General features: G+C 47.4%; 1 protein-coding gene across 18 annotated transcripts in view; it reads right to left on the bottom strand.

Moving 5' to 3' along the window:
- Positions 1-19,642, bottom strand: part of ZNF536 (zinc finger protein 536) — a 489,082-nt gene that overhangs the window by 179,255 nt on the left and 290,185 nt on the right. The gene's annotated exons all lie outside the window — the stretch shown is intronic.

Below are 19,642 nucleotides of genomic sequence, written 5' to 3'. Positions count from 1 at the left end.
ATTATAGCAAGCAACAAATTAAAAAAAATGTGTGTCAGCTGAGTCCCTAAGACATGCAGACATATGGCTATTTTGGGACAGGAAAGAAAATTATCCAAAACTGATCATTTCTTCCTTGTAGAGTCTTGTATCCATCACTGGCTGGTGTAATCTCATGAAAGGGAGAAGAAAAAGTATGGAAATGTGATTCCACAATTAGCCCATGATAAACATATAGTGACATATTCAAAGTCATATGCAGAGACTCAGCTGCAAAACTCCCATAAACTTACAGCACTGCAGACACATCTTTTTGCAGTGACTTGAGAACTTCCTCTGTCAAGTATCGATACAAATTTTCCTTCCTGCTGTTATTTGTTATGTAACCCAAACCATTAGAAAACGGAATAAAATTTACATATGGCTGCCTTCTGCAAAGAAATTGTGGGACATAATAGTAAATAAAACTGGAAAAATGTCTAGTGGTTGGAGGATATGTTATTGCAGCCCCCGAGGCCTGACATCACACTGCCAAAGAGGTCACAATTGGGGAGTCGAGGAGGAGAAGCAAGAGAACCTTCTCTGGGCTCACTTTTCTTCCAGAATCATGGACATCCCCACAGAGCAGGAGCCTGAAGGCCTGGCACAGAATCTAAGCTCCTGAGGATAGCGGGGTGATCCTCACCGTAGCTTCCAGCCCACCCTCTAGGCCTCATGGTAAATCCCACTAGGAGAACAAGGGAACCTTCTGGGATAATGAGATCTGCGAGTTCTGCAGAGATCACAATAAATAAGATCTGTGCCTTCCAAGCAATGGAAAATGCAAACTGCTTTTATTCCTCAACGTCTGTTCCTGGTGTTCTCTGCTAACAGCCAAAAGGGGCAGACTTGTAGACCATGAGAAAGATGAAGGACAACACATTTAATTCTTTTTTTTTTTTTTTGAGACAGCGTCTCATTTTGTCACCCAAGCTAGAGTGCAGTGGCACAATCACAGCTTGTTGCAACCTCAAACTCCTGGGCACAAGGGATCCTCCTGCCTTAGCTTCCCAAGTAGCTGGGATTACAGGTGCAGGCCACCATGCCTTGCTAAGTTTCTATTTTTTGCACAGACAGGGTCTTGCTATCTTGCCCAGGCTGGTCTTGAACTCCTGGCCTCAAGCAATCTTTCCGCCTCAGCCTCCCAAAGAGCTAGGATTATAGGCATGAGCCACTACACTGGGTCCGAGACATTTAATTCTTATTTGAGTATTCGCTCTAAGCAACTGTGGAAACTCTTGGCTTGGAGCATTCTCTCTGCAGTTGGACTGTGTACGACCATATCATCACCCTGGCACAGTTATTTATATTTGAAATCTCACTTTAATCCTATTCTCCCCAACTCTTCTAACCATCATTGGAGAGCTATTCAAAGGGTATAATTACCTAGCTTTTTTTTCTTATAATTTTGCACAAGTAGGAAGTTAGGCTCATCCACATCTAGAACTCAAAGTCACTCCACCAAGCCCTAGATTGTGGTTGCCCAAATGAATGTGGAAAGGCCCCCAAAGATGGCTTATTGATCAGGGCAAATGGACACAAGAGAGTGTTGCAAAGTCACCATCAGACAAATGCTCTACATATGGTCACAGTGGCTCTATGTCCTGCAGGTTGAATCTACCAGGAGCTGCTGCCAGAAGGAGTGATGGCTAGATGTCATTTCCAGCCAACCACATACCCTAGCTTTAGACAGTGGCAAGGCCATCTCCTTCTACCCTTCTCCCACTCCCACCCACCCCAACCCTGAGCATGCTGCATTTGCCCTCCCGGCCTCCCTCAGCTTCCCTTTTGCTGGAATCATGAAGGTCAGCTTCAAATAATGATAAGCCTGATTAAAATTCTGCCCAAGTGCTCCTGGCAACATAGTCGAGATACCTAATTTAAGTTAGGAGGCCAATCACTGTTGATTTGAATTATAAGCAGGACTAAGGTGTCCTGGATGTTGGCTTCAGGATGAAGGTAGGCAGGGGCAGGTTTCAGAAGTGTAATTATTGGGCCGGGCATGGTGGCTTATATCTGTAATCCCAACACTTTGGAAGGCTGAGGCGGGTGGATCATTTGAGGTCAGAAGCTCAAGACTAGCCTGGCCAACAGGGTGAAACCCCATCCCTACTAAAAATACAAAAACTAGCCAGGTGGTAGTGATGTGTGCTTGTAATCCCAGCTACTCGGGAGGCTGAAGCAGGAGAATCGCTTGAGCCTGCGAGGTGGAGGTTGCGGTGAGCTGAGATCGCACCACCATACTCCAGCCTGGGCAACAGAGTGAGACTCTGTCTCAAAATATAAAAAAAAAAAAAAAAAAAAAAAAAAAGGGTAATTCCTGCAGGGCCTCCTGTGGCATGCTCTGGACCTTCCCATAAAGCTTCTTCCAGAGGAGCCCGCCAGAGAGCAGTAGCAAGGAGCCACTGTGGAATAAAGCTGCAGGAGAATGTCCTCATGTTCTCTTATAAGGGGGAACTAACCATTGGGTACCATGGACACAGAGGTGGGGATAATAGACACTGGAGGCCAGGTGTGGTGGTGCACACCTGTAATCCTGGCACTTTGGGACACCGAGGTGGGTAGATCACTTGAGGTCAGGAGTTCCAGACCAGCCTGGGCAACATGGCAAAACCATGGCAAAACTAAAAATACAAAAATTAGCTGGGTGTGGTGGGGCATGCCTGTAGTCCCAGCTACTGGGGAGGCTGAGGCACAAGAATTGCTTGAACTTGAGAGGTCGAGGCTGCAGTGAGCCGGGATCACGCCACTGCACTCCAGCCTGGGTAACACAGCAAGACCCTGTCTCAAAAAATATATATGGACACTGGGGATTCCAAGGGCAGGGGAGGTAGGGAGGGGAGCAAGGTTGAAAAATTACCTATCGACCGCTATGCTCACTACTTAGACAGCAAGATCATTAGAAGCTCAAACCTCAGCATCACGCAATATACTCATGCCACACACCTGCACATGTACCCCCTGAATCTTCAAAAAAAAAAATCACAAAAAAGAAGACACTGCAGAAGAAATGAAAGAGGGCATATTTCTCCTGGAGCTTTTGGGAAGGACTTGCCCAGGCCACATTACAGATAAAAATAGCGATACGGCCGCCCTGCACTGTGGAACATTTTGCAGAACTTGAGGATGAGCCCTGCCTCACTATACATCACTCTAAGTGATGGCCTGTATCTGTTTTCCTTTTATCTTTCTATCTTGGATATGTGTGGCCCAATAAAAAGAATAAATTTGTAAGATAAACAGTTTTCTTTGCAGATTTAAGAGTCTAATTATTACTTCACAAAGAAAAGGGATTTTCTTTGGAGGGCCAGAAGGCCTATGGCATTTATGGTTAGACTAATCCTACTGGAAAATCATGCTGAGAGAAGATGAAGGGCTATTGTGGGTGGTCCCAGGAAGTGTCCAGAGAGGCTGAAAGCCAAGCACAGTGAAGGCTGGGGGAGCGAGTGCTGGCAGGACACCCGCAGGGCACTGTGCATGAGCCCCAGCCTGTGCCAGGATGGGTGCTGGTGAGGATGTGTGTGCTGAACTTGGCCCAACCCCAGCAAGAACCTGAGAGTGTCATTCAGAGGGGAAGGTGCATCTGCTCTTGGATTCCTTCTCTACCCCGAGTATAAAAGCACTGGCATCTGCCCCTCTGCAAACTGCAGGAGGGAGTCCCATCACTTCTCCTGGCACCCCATACCATCAGGTGGAGAAAGCAGTCACTGGTTTATGTTGCAGACAGACCAGCCCTTCCCTAGCCACTCCAGGAAGCAGGCAGTAGAAAGACAGAGGTATTGGCTGGGCATGGTGGCTCACACCTGTAATCCCAGAACTTTGGGAGGCCGAGGCCAGCGGATCATCTGAGGTCAGGAGTTTGAGACGAGCCTGGCCAACATGGTAAAACGCCATTTCTACTAAAAATACAAAAATTAGCCAGGCATGATGGTGCGTGCCTGTAATCCCAGCTACTTGGGAGACTGAGGCAGGAGAATTGCTTGAACCTGGGAGGCAGAGGTTGAAGTGAGCTGAGATCATACTGTTGCACTCCAGCCTGGGCAACAAGAGCGAAACTCCATCTCAAAAACAAAAACAACAACAACAACAACAACAACAAGACAGAGAGAGAGGTATTAAAAAAATTGCATCTGTGATCCTTTGTTAAACCTTTCGTGCATTGGTTTGAGATTTATTTATTTTTTTAATTTTCTTTTCCTCTAACCAGTGGTATTCCTTCCCTCCTATCTGACACTTTCTCTAATGTGCTGGGTAGACTGAAGGCAGACATGTGGACAGAGGTCAGCCTCAACGCTGCCATCTGTTCCTCCCTGCTCATCTGTGAAATGACAGACCCCTGCCAGCTCCTAGAGACTGAGATGTCTCTGGAGGGGACCTTTGGCTGCAGGCGGGGAGGCCCTCTCTTGCCTAATGCACCCTCAGCCTGGGTGTGCTCTGGGCTCCCACTTGATGGAGAAACAGCTGAGAAACAGCTCCTGTGACCCTTGTTTCTTTTCTTGACTCCACTGAATAATATGGGATTATTTATTCAGAAGTGGGTGCCTTGCATGGGTACAACGAATAATATTCCAGACAGACACAGGCCATATTTGCAACCCTCCTAGACTGTAGCCAAGAGCAAATGTGTTGAAGTAGGCATCAAAAGCTCTGCCAGCTTTCTCCTCTGCCCGTGCCTACAAGCTGAAAGTGACTTGCTAAAGAAAAAGGAGGTGGATCCAAGTTTTTTTAAAGGTCTGTTACCAGGAACAAGGAGACATCAGGCAACAGACCTTCCTAATTTTGTCTTCTCAAGGTCAGAAATGTTGTCTACGTGCCCATTCGCTTGTTCTTATCCTCCAAGTCTATAGCAAGGTTGGCCTCGATCAAGGTGACATGAAGGTGCATGCTTTCCCCAAGTATTCAGAGGAGAGGATGTGGGCTGAAGGAGTTGGGGGGATTAAAATGGCTACGGATCATTTTAGAATCCTCATCATCCACTGGACCACAAAGCGGCAGTACCAGTTAGACAAAGAAACGGATGCTCAGAAAGACAAACAACTTCTCAAAAGTTAAAGCCCCAATACTTAGAAAACACTGTCACCAGCTGTCTGAAACCACCCCTGAGGTTGGCTATCTTGCTGTATACAAACATGATTTGAATGGATGGGTGCCTCAACACACACTTAACCTTATTTATATATAATATGTTTGGGATATTAAAACTTTGTTTATAAAATGATTTTGTACTTGAAGGGTAGATTTCCCCCTAGATTCTCTCTAAACACTGAACTTCTTTGTATAATAAAATAGCCTTGTTTTCCAAAAATGCTGATTCAGGCGTTAGGAGGCAGAATCTTTTCCTCCCGGGTCCCTAATATCCAACTATCCCAAGCAAGTCCCTTCACCCCTCCCCTCGCCCTTGGTTCCCATCTGACCCATGAGGACTAGATCTCCGGGTCCCGCCATGCTGAAAGAGCTCCAAGCCTATCCCAGGCTGTCTCTGCCCACTGCTTTTTTTTTTTTTTTTTTTTTTGGCCTCTCATTCTCCCCGCTGACCTCACCCTACAGTCAAAGAAGATACTGACGTTAGGTCTTAAAGAGGCGAGAAGAAATGACTGTAAAAAGGACGGCAAATGGTTGCTAACTAGTCCCCGGACCCCTACGTATCCCAACTTCTCTTGCACTAAGCTGAGGACAGGTGGTCAGTTTTGGCCAACAGATGAAGGAAATGAAGACAGAGTGTGCCTGCACCTCCTCCGCCCTCTCCTCCTGGGCCACAGTGACCTTGCAACGCAAAGGTTGAGACAACAGAATCACAAAATAGAGGGCACCTGGGTCACTGAGTCACCAGATGGATGACAGCTGACCCACATCACACTTTGCATGAATGAGAAACAAATCCTGGTTATATTAAGCCATGGAGATGTTGGGGGTAGCCATTGTGGGAAAAGGTCAGAAATTGACTAAGAAGAGTCAATCCTCTACTGGTGAAGTCTTCTGGGTTTATATCCAATCTTCCAGGGAGTCCAATTAACTCACAGAATGAGAGGGAGAAGCCAGAGATAGAAACCAAAAGAGGCAGAGTGAGAGGACAAAGAGAAAGGAAAGAATGACTTCTTCTTATATTGCATGTGGATTCTTGGTTCTCGCTTCATCCCAACTCACTGGCAGCCTTCCCCTTCAGATGCCCAGAAGTACATTTTGGAAAAAAAAATTATAATGATGATGCTGTTGGCAATGATGATGGTGACTGGAGAGTTACCCCAGCAAGCACGCACGGGTAAGGTGACTAACTCTGTGAACACCCTGGCGCTTACTACGTTTATGGCATCAAATGCCATGATATTTTAATTTCTATGGAGCTTCTAGTATAACAGTAAATACATTTTCCCAGATGAGTTGTCAGTTAATTCTGCAAGTATGCCTTGTGCAAAGAACGTCTCAAAATCACAGCTCTCACTTCATTAATGAAGAAAAAAAACTATTTGTGGAGTCTAAGGGGCGAAGAAGCAGTTCAGTGGCACAACAACAACAAAAAATCACATCTTTCTTAATGTCCTTGCCCACGTATACCAGGGCTTGAAGATCTTTTCAGGAGCAAGCTAATACCGACACCTTGGGGAAAGGCCAAAGGAATGTATAGCTACTCTTAAAAGCTTAACACTTCCCTTATTTTGAAAACTTTAATAGACTCAAATAAAGCAATCGCAACTGGCCCTTTTATTTTTTTTAATTATTTAAAATTAATTGTATGCATGAAAATTATAACATTACTGTAAACAATTCTACCTAACTCTTGGAAGACATAACTCATGCCTCAGGTCAGTATCAACTTGGTGTCTCTGTGGTTGCATCAGAGTCCTCAATTTTATGGTGGCCATATATAGTCATGTCAAACAGTTAAGTATTCTTATGGATTGGTGAAAGTATTTGTTTAAATAAAGAGCAATTTTAGAAAACGATGCCCACTTGTGAGGAGGCAACAGGCAGCTTGCTCGTGGGTTATTACCAACGGGGTCGGGATTGGACCTCACTGGTGAGCCCTGGGACACGTGAGATAGAGAGGTGGCATGTTTTCCATGTTACCATGTCTCACCCTCTACCCAAACTCAAAACTGGGCAGAGTTCCATTTGCTGGTGGCAAGAGACGATTTCTGGAATTGGGGAAGTAGGTCATCAAAAGGCTAATTTCTTAAAAAAAAAAAAAAAAAAGGAGGCTGGGTGTGGTGGATCACACCTGTAATCCCAGCACTTTGGGAGGCTGAGGTGGGCAGACCACAAGGTCAGGAGTTTGAGACCAACCTGGCCAATATGGTGAAACCCCATCTCTACTAAGAATACAAAAATTAGCCAGGTGTGGTGGCAGGCGCCTGTAGTCCCGGCTATTCGGGAGGCTGAGATAGGAGAATCGCTTGAACCCAGGAAGCGGAGGCTGCAGCGAGCCGAGTTCACACCACTGCACTCCAGCCTGGGTGACAGAGTGAGAATCCATCTCAAAAAAAGAAAAAGGGAGAAATATAAGACACTAGGATTTCAAATACCTTCTCTAAAGCAACATTTTGATGAGTTAAGTGAAAATGAATCAGAAACACATGGATTACATTTTCCTTAAAATATACCAGGGCTTCAAGATCAAGAACTGTGGGCCAAATGTGTTTCTGGTTTTCCCAAGCCCTGAACCCGTTCTTAATTGTCGGTGGAGTCTGTGAAACTCCCTGCTGGGGATTAGGCCACCCATGGGGTCTCTGCCCTCTGGCACCATGTGATGCTGCTGTGACAACATCCCCTGTCATCCGCAGACCACCACATCTTGCCAAGGCCCCAAGGGGGGTGGCTATGGGCTGGCCGTGGGCAGGTACTCTCAGTCCCCAGGCTAGAGACTGCAACCCTGGATGCAGCGGGCAAGGTTTGGGATTCACAGAATTGACCTGGGACAAGACATCAGGTGTGACATGTCTCTTTGGGCTCTGCACACCTGTCTCTTCTCTGTGGGACAGGGACTGTGGGCTGGAGCCCACCCCAGAGACCATTCGTGTGGCTGAGCAGGGTCACCTAAGAACCTGGCCTTGGTGAGAAGACCCAGGCAGGAGAATGAGTCTGAGAGATTCAGCCCAGGCCGCTGCCGTCTCCTGGGAACAGCCTCTGGTTGGGGGCAGGGCAGGGACCAGCTACTCATTTCATTGCTTTTTAGAATAACCTCCAGCTGTGTCTCAATATGTCCAGGTGGCCTCCCTACTGCTCTGACCTCATCCCAACTCCCCACCTGCACTCCAACCCTCTCCATTCTGTTCTCCTCTGAGGCTGGTTCCCAACTTTCTGTTCTCCTCTGAGGCTAGGTCCCTTCTCCAGTAAGGCTTTGGTCCTGCTTCCCCTCCTCCTGGAATTCTCTTTCCCCTAGAATTCTCTTCTAATTTTTGTGTAAAAGTCACCTCTCTGAGAGAGATTGTCTCTGATCGCACTGTTGGAAGGAATCTCCCAACCCCCAGCTCTCAGCCCATGTCACCTTCCACATCGCCCTTCACAGATGGTCAGCTGATCTGTGTATTAAACTGCTCACTGCCTGTCCCCTTCCTAGAATGTCAGCTCCAGGAGAACAGGGGCCAGGCACTATGGCCTGCTGTGACATTTCTAGCATGCGAGAGGTCCTCAGCTCATAGCAGGTGCTTTATAAATACTTTTTCAACAAATAAAAGCATCAGGGAAGCCAAGCAAGTTGGAATTCAGATATTAAGACCAGTTCCTGACTGTGAGAGGGAAGCTACTTTGAGCAGCTGGCAGGGAGAAATAGTCCAGGGCACCGTCAAAACATCAGAAGTGCTCCAGAGTGCTCAGCGCATGCAGGTGCTGGAGTTGGATGATTGCAGGGTGAGGAGGCCTGGGGATGTCCAGGGAGGCTTCCTGGAGGAAGGGGCCTCAGGGTGTCACCCAGTTCTCCCTCCATCCAGGTGGAAGGAACCACAAACACACAATTATAATCAGCAAGGCCACAAGGGAGCTCCTTAGAAGACGAAAGCGTGAGGCCCCTTTCCCCATTTCATTTACTCAATTCCTTCCTGGTTAAAAACGAAGATCTGACTATCATAAGGAGAAACGACTTCACATAAGCATAAAGAGATATTCACCCATAGAAGAGCATAGTGAAACAGATATTTTTAATGTAATCTATGATCCAATTACTATTATAATTATAATAAAATATTTGTTATGCCTCTGCTTCTTCATAATTTAAATTAAGTACTCCTTTCTTTAAACAAAAAATGAAAATTATAGTATAAGCCTCTACTTTCACTAAAGCATAAATTCCCAAAAGATGTCTACATAATTTATTTTACTAAGAAAGAAAAAAAAAACACTATAGCTTTTAAGATCCTCTTAAGATAATTTACAGCCACTCCTGTTTGGGTGGGGGTGGGGGAGGGGAGAAGATAGAAGATCTGACTCCAGGAATTCTTACCTAAATGACACCAGGAACAAGCTGGACCAATCTTTTTTAAAATGTATTTGGTCAGTCACTATAACTTGCGGAGTTGAGTTTTCTCCTGGGAATTGAGCACACTGAAAGGAGAAGGGATGATTTGGAGATAACGCCTCCCCTAGAGATGTGTCTTGCCATATTCTTTTTTAAACAAAGAAGACATCTTGAGCACCTTGCACTATCTTTCATTTAATAGTTGGCAGAAGGCAAGTCCCTGATGAACACTGGCCTGTGTCTTTCTCTTTAACCAGCCGAGTGATCCAAGCTTTTAATATAGCCGTTCCAATTATTGTAAAAGTCATCTAGTACCTTATAACCACAAATATTGACAGTTTATTGCAAAACACATTCCTGACATTTGAAGGTCACACCATACATAATACATACTCTTTTATAAAAGTGTCTGCAACAAAGAGATACATGATAAACAATTACCTCTCCCAGCCTGTATGCATGTACAGTTTGGGGCTGACTGGAGGTTGCATGAGAGACACACACACCATTTTAAATAATCTTTTAGGGCGGCATGGAGGCATTCGTGATGGATAATTATGAAATGGCTTGTGAGCCTGCCGCCGTCGGATTGGCTGGCCTGGGCACGGGGCGGGGGCAATGCCCCTCCGTGGAGTGCAGGTCACAATGCCTCTGTGCCATGGAGAACCCAGCTTCACTTCACAATCGGATTTTGCCCCAAAGCCACTAAACACAACAGACTCACAAATATGTTCTTGTTTCTCACATTGAAAGAAACTAAAAATCCACCAGGCCTGGTTGGGATGCCGCCTTAGCCTACAGTGGTGCCTCAGAGAGGCATTGACCACACTTGTGGTCACACAGCCATACCACCTCTCCCTGGGGCTGTGGCATCCAGAGACCCTTGGCACTCCAGCCCTGACTTCAGCCCAGCACAGGGGAAGGGTGCCTGACTGCCAGGTGCAGGCATTAAAAAAAAAAAAAAAATCAGAGTATGAAAAGAGTTCCACAAATCTCTGCTGAAACTGAGAGTACCCAGGAATCTCTGGAGGAAGCATTCTGAGAGGGAAGCCACTGTCACTGTCCCTATCTCCAAAGGCTTCTCCATCTTGTCGCCACTTGTCCTTCCAGAGCTAAATCTGACAGACAGGTTCAGAAGACAGAATAAGCGGAGAGGTTTTGCACTCCAAAAGCCCTCAGGTCAAAACCAAGTTCCCCGGGTCTTAGGCGTGTAATCCTGGGCAAATTACATAACCTCTCTGAGGCTTGGTTTCCTTATCTGCAAAATGGGAATAGTCACAAAAATTCATGTCTCAAAGGATTGTAGAGTCTAAGGTATATAAATCACTTAGCATGGTGCCTGATGGAGGTTATGCTCCAATTAATAGAGGCTTTCGACATGAATATTGCCAAAGCAACGCGTCATATGTAAAGGTGGCATGGGGAGGGGGCAGATCTGTGGTTTTAGCTCCAGGACTAGCCTCCTGAGTAGCAGCTTTCAGTGTTCGTGTCCCTGGCAGTGCCCCCGCGCCAACCCCAAGCCAGCTCCAAGCTATGGAATCAGACACATACAAAGTGCCAGCATGAGGGGACATGATCCTTCCCTGAAAAGTCCAGTTGGGGCAGCTCCTCCAAAGCTCTAAAACCCCAGGCAATCCTCCCCAGTTAACAGTAAAAAACAATTCAGGCTGCCACTGAGCTTCGCATAGATGACAATCTTTAATCACAGATGAAGCGGCAGGTCGTTAGAATCTGCACCAAACTCCCTTCCAGATGATACTAATGGTTGCTGTTTAAAATATATATACATATGTGCATGTATAAACACAAATATATATATTTAGAACCATATTAAAATAAATAATCAACAAATCCTTAAGATAATCGAAAGCCCCTCCAAGAGTAATTTTATTTGGATTTCCAGAATGAACATCTTAAAATTTAAGACAGGGGACCAAAATGATTTCTACAAGGATGACATGTTTATTAGCACTAAATCCCAGGAAAGAGGGCTTCCTTATAAAGAACACGTTTTTGCATCTAAAAAGCATGCCGATTAGGATGTGTGTGTTCCTTTAAGAAGCTATTCTGTTTTAGAGGGTCGCATGTAGGATAGGGCTCCACGTGATCAGGAGGTTGCTATGGTAAATATGCATTTTTTATTGAAGAGTAAACAGTGGCAGAAAACAAGTGTCAATTGCCAGCTCTGAAGTTACTGCCATTTTTGAGCTGCACTGACTTATCTAGCCCTTTTCATTTGAGAACATATCAGATGAACACAATCCTTGGATCAGCTTAAAAAAATTTTTTGAATAAATGCTGAACCCTTCAATATCTTGTAGTAATAAATACTTCAGTTGAGATTAAAATTAGCAAAATATATATATATATTTTATATATATACATATATCTCCAGCTCTGCCAGTCAGGCACAGGCACATGGATCTTTCTGGAGACCTGTTCCCAGCTGGTGGACTTCCAAAGGACAAAACCTTCAGGTTTGGCTCAAGCCACAGAGCAGAGGAGCCAAGGAGACAGCTGAGGCCACTCCGCTGTCCATTGTCTTGGTACCTGCAGACCAACAGAAGCCCTGGGTGGTGCCCTGCGAATGGCCCTCCCGGTCCAGTGTTCGTGTCCCTGGCAGTGTGATGTCCCATGCTGCTTGAAGGGCAGTGTACTTTACACAATACAACCGTGACACTTTTAGCTAAGTTTTCACTGTGTTTCCCCTTGTAGAGACTGAGAGGAGTGTAAATTTATTCCTGGTAGTTCCTGAGAGGCAACTTTGTTTTCTTCTGATATATCCACATGGGTGACCTTTCTTGATTATAAGTCAGGCCACGTCACTCCCAGTTATCACCGCGGTTAGCACCTGGTCCCATCCCAAGTGGCCCCCAGCTGGCTTCTCTGGCTAGATACAGGGCTTGAATTTTGTTCTTCTTTGACACCAGCTTTCCTTCTAGGCTGTAAAGTGCAAAGGACAAGGGCTGAGCTTCCTCCTCCTCCATACCTTGCACGTGGCAGGTGTCCAGCCAATATTCACCCCAAATGGGGTGAATAAATGAATGCTTTAATAAACGAACTGACCTAGCTCCAGGACTAGCCTCCTGGGTAGCAGCTTCCAGGAGGAAGGTCAAGTTTGCTTGTTCTTCTTGTGATCACAGATGAAAATATCAAGTCTGGCAAATTCTCAATGGGAACTTCCCAAAGTCTAGGAATCCCATAGACTGGTCCAAAGAAATTCGGACCAGAGACAAGGATCCCAAGATGAGTGTGTCCTCCAACAAGCCCCCCAGAAGAAGCAGGCAAGAATAGCAGCCCTTGCTTTTCAGGGAAGGGGAGCAGCAGGTAGCTGAGCAAAGTGTCCCCACAGCCCCCAGACATGCACAGAGATGGCCCAATCCTCTTCAACACAGGGAGACACACAAGCCACTTTTAATGCTGCCTGAACAGGCTTGCCTGGGCATTCGAGCACCTCAAAACACCAAGGGACTCCGGGAGCCAAGTCTGAATCTAAACTCTGCTAGCACTGGCTCTGTGGTCCTGAGCAAAGTGCCAAAGCTTCATGAGCCTTCATTTCCTTGTTGGTAAAGTTGGATCACTGGAGAATGGTGCCAGTCACAGAGGTATCTGAGTGCTTCATGAGACAATGGGCTTGCAAAGCTGCATGCACTTTAAACTCTGCGTGGCAGAGTGGGAAAGCCACTGGCCTGGCAATGGCCAGCTCTGGGCTCCGTCTGGTGTGGCCACTTCCGAGCTGTGTGTTTGTAAATGCCTCCTACCTTCGCCCAGCCTCCAAACACTGCCTATGACATGGGAATAAGGCCTCCTACTGTGGACAAAAGGTCATCCAGCAGAGTCCCAATTGGTAGCCTCCCAACCCCACCATCTACGAGGTCTAAAATATAAAAAAGGTAAACCAGCATAAAACAGCAAACCAGCAGGTGGTGATCCATGTCATGGAGTTACCATAGGATCCCCCAAAATGGTCAGCCCCTCCCCCTGCATGATCAACAAGGTTTCCTAATGCCAAGCACCACCCAGCCCTGAGTAGGAACTCCATGTAGACATAACACATCTTCACTCTCTCCCACATTGTCTAACCCAGAAATTAGAGCTTACTTGGCATTATCCTCCAAACATCCCTTTGAGGGGAGTAGGTGAAGGAATTGGGGGGATGAGGACCTGGGGGTATGTAGGCACTGGGATGACAGGGAGAAAGAAGCAGACAGCAGGTAGAAGCTCAGGCCTCAGCATCCCATTGGTCTCTCAACATCTCCAAAGAGCGCCCCATTCATCCACAACTACACAGGTCCCAGGGCCCTTCAGTCCTACACGCTGGGGGCTTGCACCCGGGAAGCCGCCTGGCTGGCTCATGCCCTACCCTGAGAACACATGCCCTGATATTGAAAAAGAACTTCAGAGCTTCAGGAACTTGGGACTGCAATGAGATCTGAGAAATGTTTCCTCTCATCCTGAAATGCCTTAACAATCCCAGAGCTGGCCCTACTGGCCCACCGGGCCAGAAATTTCTCTCTCTGTTGGACCTCAGAATCTCAACACATACTGTTCCCTCTTCCTGAAATGCAAACCCCAAACACCAGCCCCAGGCCCACCACCTGCATCTTGCCTGGTTAATCCCACTCATGTTTGAGGGTTCAGCTCCAATGTCATTTGCTCTCATCTTCCAGACTAAGTCAGGTCTGCCCAATCATCCCAGAATTTAACCTTCAGGACATTTCTCAGAGTTTGCACTGAGCGTATATGTGTGATTAATATCTGTCTCTGCCACCAAACTGCCACCTCTTTGAAGGCTGGGATGGGGTCTGTTTTTCTCACTCTTGTGTCTCTTAGAGCCTCCTGGCACAGTGTGTTCAATAAATACTGGTGACCAACCGAATGAATGAATGAATGAATGGTGTTGGGGAGGGCTGGCCACCCTTCCATGATCATGCAATCTAAGAAGTCTGCCTTTTCCTTTTAAGTGCATAACTAGCCACCTCTGACCTGCCCTTCCAGGGTGTGGGGCCTGCCAGTGGGTCCAGGTGGCCTGTGTCTGTGAGTGGACAGGCTGCCACAGGCTCTCTCCAGGAAGGAAAGCTGGATGTGGGGAATCTGGTGTCTGGTATCCCAGGGCTCCATTCCCTTGTGCTCCATCAGTCCAGCCCCCTCCTCTTGCGGCTGCAGACTGCAGCTCCTCCAGGCTCTCCTTGAGAGAGTGCAGGGCTCCCACTGCCAGAGCACGACCCCGTGGAGGGCAAGGAGAAGTCGGCTTGGTCTTCCCAGCCTCACCTGCCCCAAGGTGCTGTGCAAAGCTTCCAATCCCTCCTGCCACAGGGCCCTTCCCTGTCCACACCTGCCCCAGCCAGGGCTCGACATCCACACAGAAATTCAATCCTATTTTGCAGCAAGGCTGGCGGCTCTTGGGAGCCCCACCCCAGAGCTGGGCTGGGGGAGGCAGGTGGCTTGATTTGGGCCAACAGAACCTTGGGATGCGATAGGCTGCACGGGTGTTGGCCTTGAACCGTTGCTGGTGGAGACTGCAGAGTCCAGGCCCTGGGGCAGCACCTCAGGCCGTTCGTTCTGCCTGGGTACTTCTGCTGAGTCTCTGGGCCTGAGGAGAAAGTCCGCCCAGACGTATGTTCTTGGGGGCATCCCGCCACATGGATGCTCTGCACGCACCACCAGAACAAGGAAGCAAACTTGGCTTTCCCATCTGCGTGCTGCTCCCGGGATGTTTCTTTCCCTCAGCCTGCAATCCACGCTCTCCCATAGCTCCCCCATCCCTGCACCCCCATCCCTCTGCCCTGGTTCACTCCTTTTTGGGCATCACCCAACACTGACTGCTAAGGCTCACTTCCATGGCAAACCTGTGGTCTGTCTGGTTTACGGTGGCACCCCCAACCTTTAGCTAGGTGCCCAGCACATAGTAGGCACTTACTGAATAAAAGGCAACATCACATTGCTCGATTCGATACCAGTGACTTTTTCTTTCATATGGAAAATCACTTTCTCCATTCCCTCAAATGCCCTTCTGCACTAATATTCAAAGCGGTGCTGCGTACACACGCACATCATCCTGGGATGCTAATTTCTATCCTATAATCGAGAGAGACAACTAAATGTTGCAAGGTTATTCAAAACTCCTGCCCCTTATCCTCTGACTTCTCCTTCGGGGAAAATTGCACAGGAATACATTTCCTCATCTATGTGTTAGAGCACGGTTATAATCCACTATCATGATTGCAATTTTGGGAATCAAAACGGAGATCCAACACAGCAGTGTGATCTACATTTTAGCCACATATATTATAATAAATTAAGTCAAAGAAGGAGTTTTGCATTAACTCTCACTGTATTCCTTTAATACCCTGTAAGAACACTGAAGCTACCCTTCATAAGTGCTTGGCCCTTCCTGCCAGCTGCCCAGGGCTGCCAGGTTGCTGCTGCCCCTTCGCCTGCAACAGGAGGTGACAGGGCCAGCTGCGAGGTGATGGCTGGACCATGCTTGGAGCATTGACTGGATCAGGCTTCTGCACCCTGGGTTCAAAGCCACAGAGAGGCTGATCTGGTCACTGGCATGCAGAAGTTTCTGGAAAGAAGGAGACAGTTCAGGCAGCAGGCTAATGGGAGGGTGCTAGACTGACCTCTGTAGATAACTCTGTGGACCTGGCAAAGGAGGGGGTAGGGACACGCTGTGCCCACCACGTTAATGACCTCGCCCAAGTCCTTTCCTATTTTGGGGCTTCTGTTTGCACCCCCAAATCATGGAATGGGGGCAGAGGACTCTAACTGAGATGCAAAGGTTTAATTACACAGGGTTTTCATGTGTTAAATTTGTTTTTTTGTTTGTATGTATGTATGTATTTATTATTTTTTTTGAGACAGGATCTTGCTCTGTTGCCCAGGCTGGAATGCAGTGGTGTGATCATGGCTCACTGCAGCCTCGACCTCCTGGGCTCCAACAATCCTCCCGTGTCAGCCTCCCAAGTAGCTGGGGCGTATGCACCGCCACACCCAGCTAATTTTGTAAATTTTTTGTAGAGACAGGATTTCACTATGTCACCCAGGCTGTAAGTTTGTTTTTAACATTTACAAATTTGGGACATTTCACTCACACATGGTCAGCATTTCCAGCTTCTCCTGAGAAACTGTGTTATCTCCCAATGCTGAGCCCATGGGCCCAAAGAGCAAGGGTTGATGGGCTGGGCAGTGGATGCGTCCTCCCCACCGGGCCGCTTCCCCACCCTCACTACCTGGCTGGCCCCCACCCTGCAGGCATCTCTCTGAATTTGCCATCTCAGCCGAGATGATCCTGGGAGCCCTTTCCACCTCTAAAAACGGCCTTAATAACCTCAGTTAGGCAAATAAGGCAGAAGCCTCCAGACTAATTCTCGTAATTATGATGGGTCTATTATTTCAAAGCCAGTGATGATTGTGGGGTCAGGTACTCAGAGGAAGAGGGAGAGAAACAGACTTTCAAGTGATAGCAAATACCCTTTGATTCTTCGCTATCATACCAAATTGCATCCAGAAATGCTGAAACGTGTGCTCAGAACCTGAGTCAGATTTCAAAAAGGCCCCAGGAGGAAGGGCAGTGATCAGAGGGAAAGATGGATCAACCAGAGAACCAGGCGATGTAAAGATCACGTCCCAGGACTCGGTGGCTGGGCCTGAGCCAAGGGGACAGTGACACATTTCTTCACTGCTGCACTGGCCTTGGGATCTGTCACCACACCTGGCCTTCCTCTATCTTCTCCAAGTTTAGATGGCCCGACCTTCTCCTCCCTGCCTTTCAAGCGTTTCTCATCACCACTTCACTTCTACTGCAGCCACGAAGCCTCGCACTTCCACTGCCACCATGAAGCCTCGCCTGGCCTCCCGGCACACTCCGTCTCCAAACCTTTTCTGAACATTTCTATACAATGACACGCTGCTTTGGAATGCTCACTAATTTTTCTCATGTGTTTTGATTCCAGCCTACTTACCAAGAGTACCCCGTGGGTTTGCCTGTCTCGTAATCATCAACAGAGCCGAGCGAAGGGCCGGCCCACAGAGTCACTCAATGAACACATGTGGGTTGACCTTTCTGTGGTGAAAGGCACCATTATCATCTCCTCCAGGGCTCTCTTCATAGGGCTTCTTCAAGGAGAAAGAAAGATCTGACCAAGTGACAGAAAACACTTTAGACTTTCTGGCCTCATTGTCTCACTTAAGTTTATGTCCCTAGTGTTGGCTTGAACGTTGTCCTCTTCCTGTTGCCCCTGAGTTCATTCATTCAGCCAGCAAATATTCATGGAGAGCCTGCCCTGCACAGGTTCAGTGCCATGGAGACACACACCAGGCCGGCTGGTCCGTGCAGGGAGAAGCTGCCCAGGAGGATGGAGGACAGCAAAGGAGGCACCTGGGTCCTTCCTGGCTGATGTTTGCACCTTGTGGTGAGGTACCTAGTTCTCTCTATGGTCCTCATTCATCTTAGAGCAATTAGACCACAGCAAACATGTCCACCCACTTTTCCCTTCTGCCCTTGTCTCTCTGTGGATAAATCTCTGGGCCTATGTAGGACTCTCAACTGAGCACTGGGCATTCTTTTTTCTTTTCTTTCTTTATTTCCTTTTTTTTTTTTTTTTTTTTTTTTTTTTGAGATGGAGTCTCACTCTGTCACCCAGGCTGGAGTGCAGTGGCATGAACTCGGCTCACTACAACCTCCGCCTCCTGGGTTCAAACGATTCTCCTGCCTCAGCCCCACGAGTAGCTGGGAATACAGGCACCTCCCACCACGCCCTGCTAATTTTTGCATTTTTTAGTAGAGATGGGGTTTCACCATGTTGGCCAGGCTGGTCTCAAACTCCTGACCTCGGGTGATCTGTGCACCTCGGCCTCCCAAAGTTCTGGGATTATAGATTATAGGGGTGAGCCACCATGCCTGGCCTAGAGCAATGGGCATTCTTATTTTACTTCTGGGAGATTCCATTAAGAAGAGGAAGGCCAGGAACAATTTTGTATCTGCTTCTATATTGTCCACTGTGGATTTCTGGCTAAGGTATAAGACCGAGAAAGCCCCTGTGTTTTACCAATGGCTTCCTGAGGTGCCTTCCTGCTGCTGTGATCATAGAGCGCTGTCTGAGATCCTACTCTGTCCTAACAGCACGGGACACTCCCCATGAGGATGATTCAGGTTTTTATCCTGAAGGCGCTTCACATGCACCAGGGAGAGCAAAATAAATATACTAAAAGTAATGGTGATAATAATAATAAAATCTGAACTCTTATCATAAACGATAACTACTTCAATAGCAGTTAACATTAATCGAGCATATTCTATGTGCTTTCAAAGCATTGTCTAAATCCATCCTCACAACAGCCCTTTGGGGCAGAAGTTGTTGTTATGTTTTGGGTTATTTTTTGAGACAGGGTCTCACTCTGGTGCCCAGGCTGGAGTGCAGTGGTACGATCATAACTCACTCTAACCTTGAACTCCTGGGCTCAAGTGATCCTCCCATTTCAGGCTCCCAAGTAGCAGGGACTACAGGTGTGAGTCACCACACCCAACTAATTTTTAGAGTTTTTTCTGGTGTTTTTTGTAGAGATGGGGTCTTGCCATGTTGCCCGTGCTGGTCTCAAACGCCTGGGCTCATCAAACGATCCTCCCATCTCGGCCTCCCATAGTGCTGGGATTACAGGTGTGAGCCACCACACTGGGCCACAGAGTTTTATTATCCCCAATGTACAGATGAGAAAACTGAGGCTTACAGAGGTTGAATTACAAATCCAGGCTCACACAGCTAGTAAGGACAGAGCAGACTGGAGTCAAGGTCACTGGATTCCTGATACTGAGCTCTGCAAGCTACCCAGAGCCGGAGTCAACAATGAGGGGTCCTGACGTTGCAAGTACAATATGGAGATGAAGGGATGAGAAGAGTTTCTGGATGTGGAGGCCAAGACAGGTGCTTTGTGCATGCAGCATGGAAGCACAGCCTGGAGGGGCAGGTATGGTGGGGTAGGGGTGGTGCCCTCTGGAATCAAGCAGAAGAAGCTGGTCTTGATGCCCCAAGAAAAGCCACCAGAAGAGCTGCATAAAGTCCTGGAAAAGAGAGGTAAGGTCCTCCTGCAGGTTGGGACACTGGGTCTTCCCGTCTACTGGTCACTTTTCTACTTGGTCATCTTTCTTTGCTCCAACACAGTCACACCATTTCT

Source organism: Pan troglodytes, chromosome 20 (genome assembly GCF_028858775.2).
Source record: "Pan troglodytes isolate AG18354 chromosome 20, NHGRI_mPanTro3-v2.0_pri, whole genome shotgun sequence".
Classification (NCBI taxonomy): Eukaryota; Metazoa; Chordata; class Mammalia; order Primates; family Hominidae; genus Pan; species Pan troglodytes.
The sequence above is the reverse complement of the archived record's forward strand: the minus strand, read 5'-3'. Positions and strand labels throughout refer to the sequence as shown.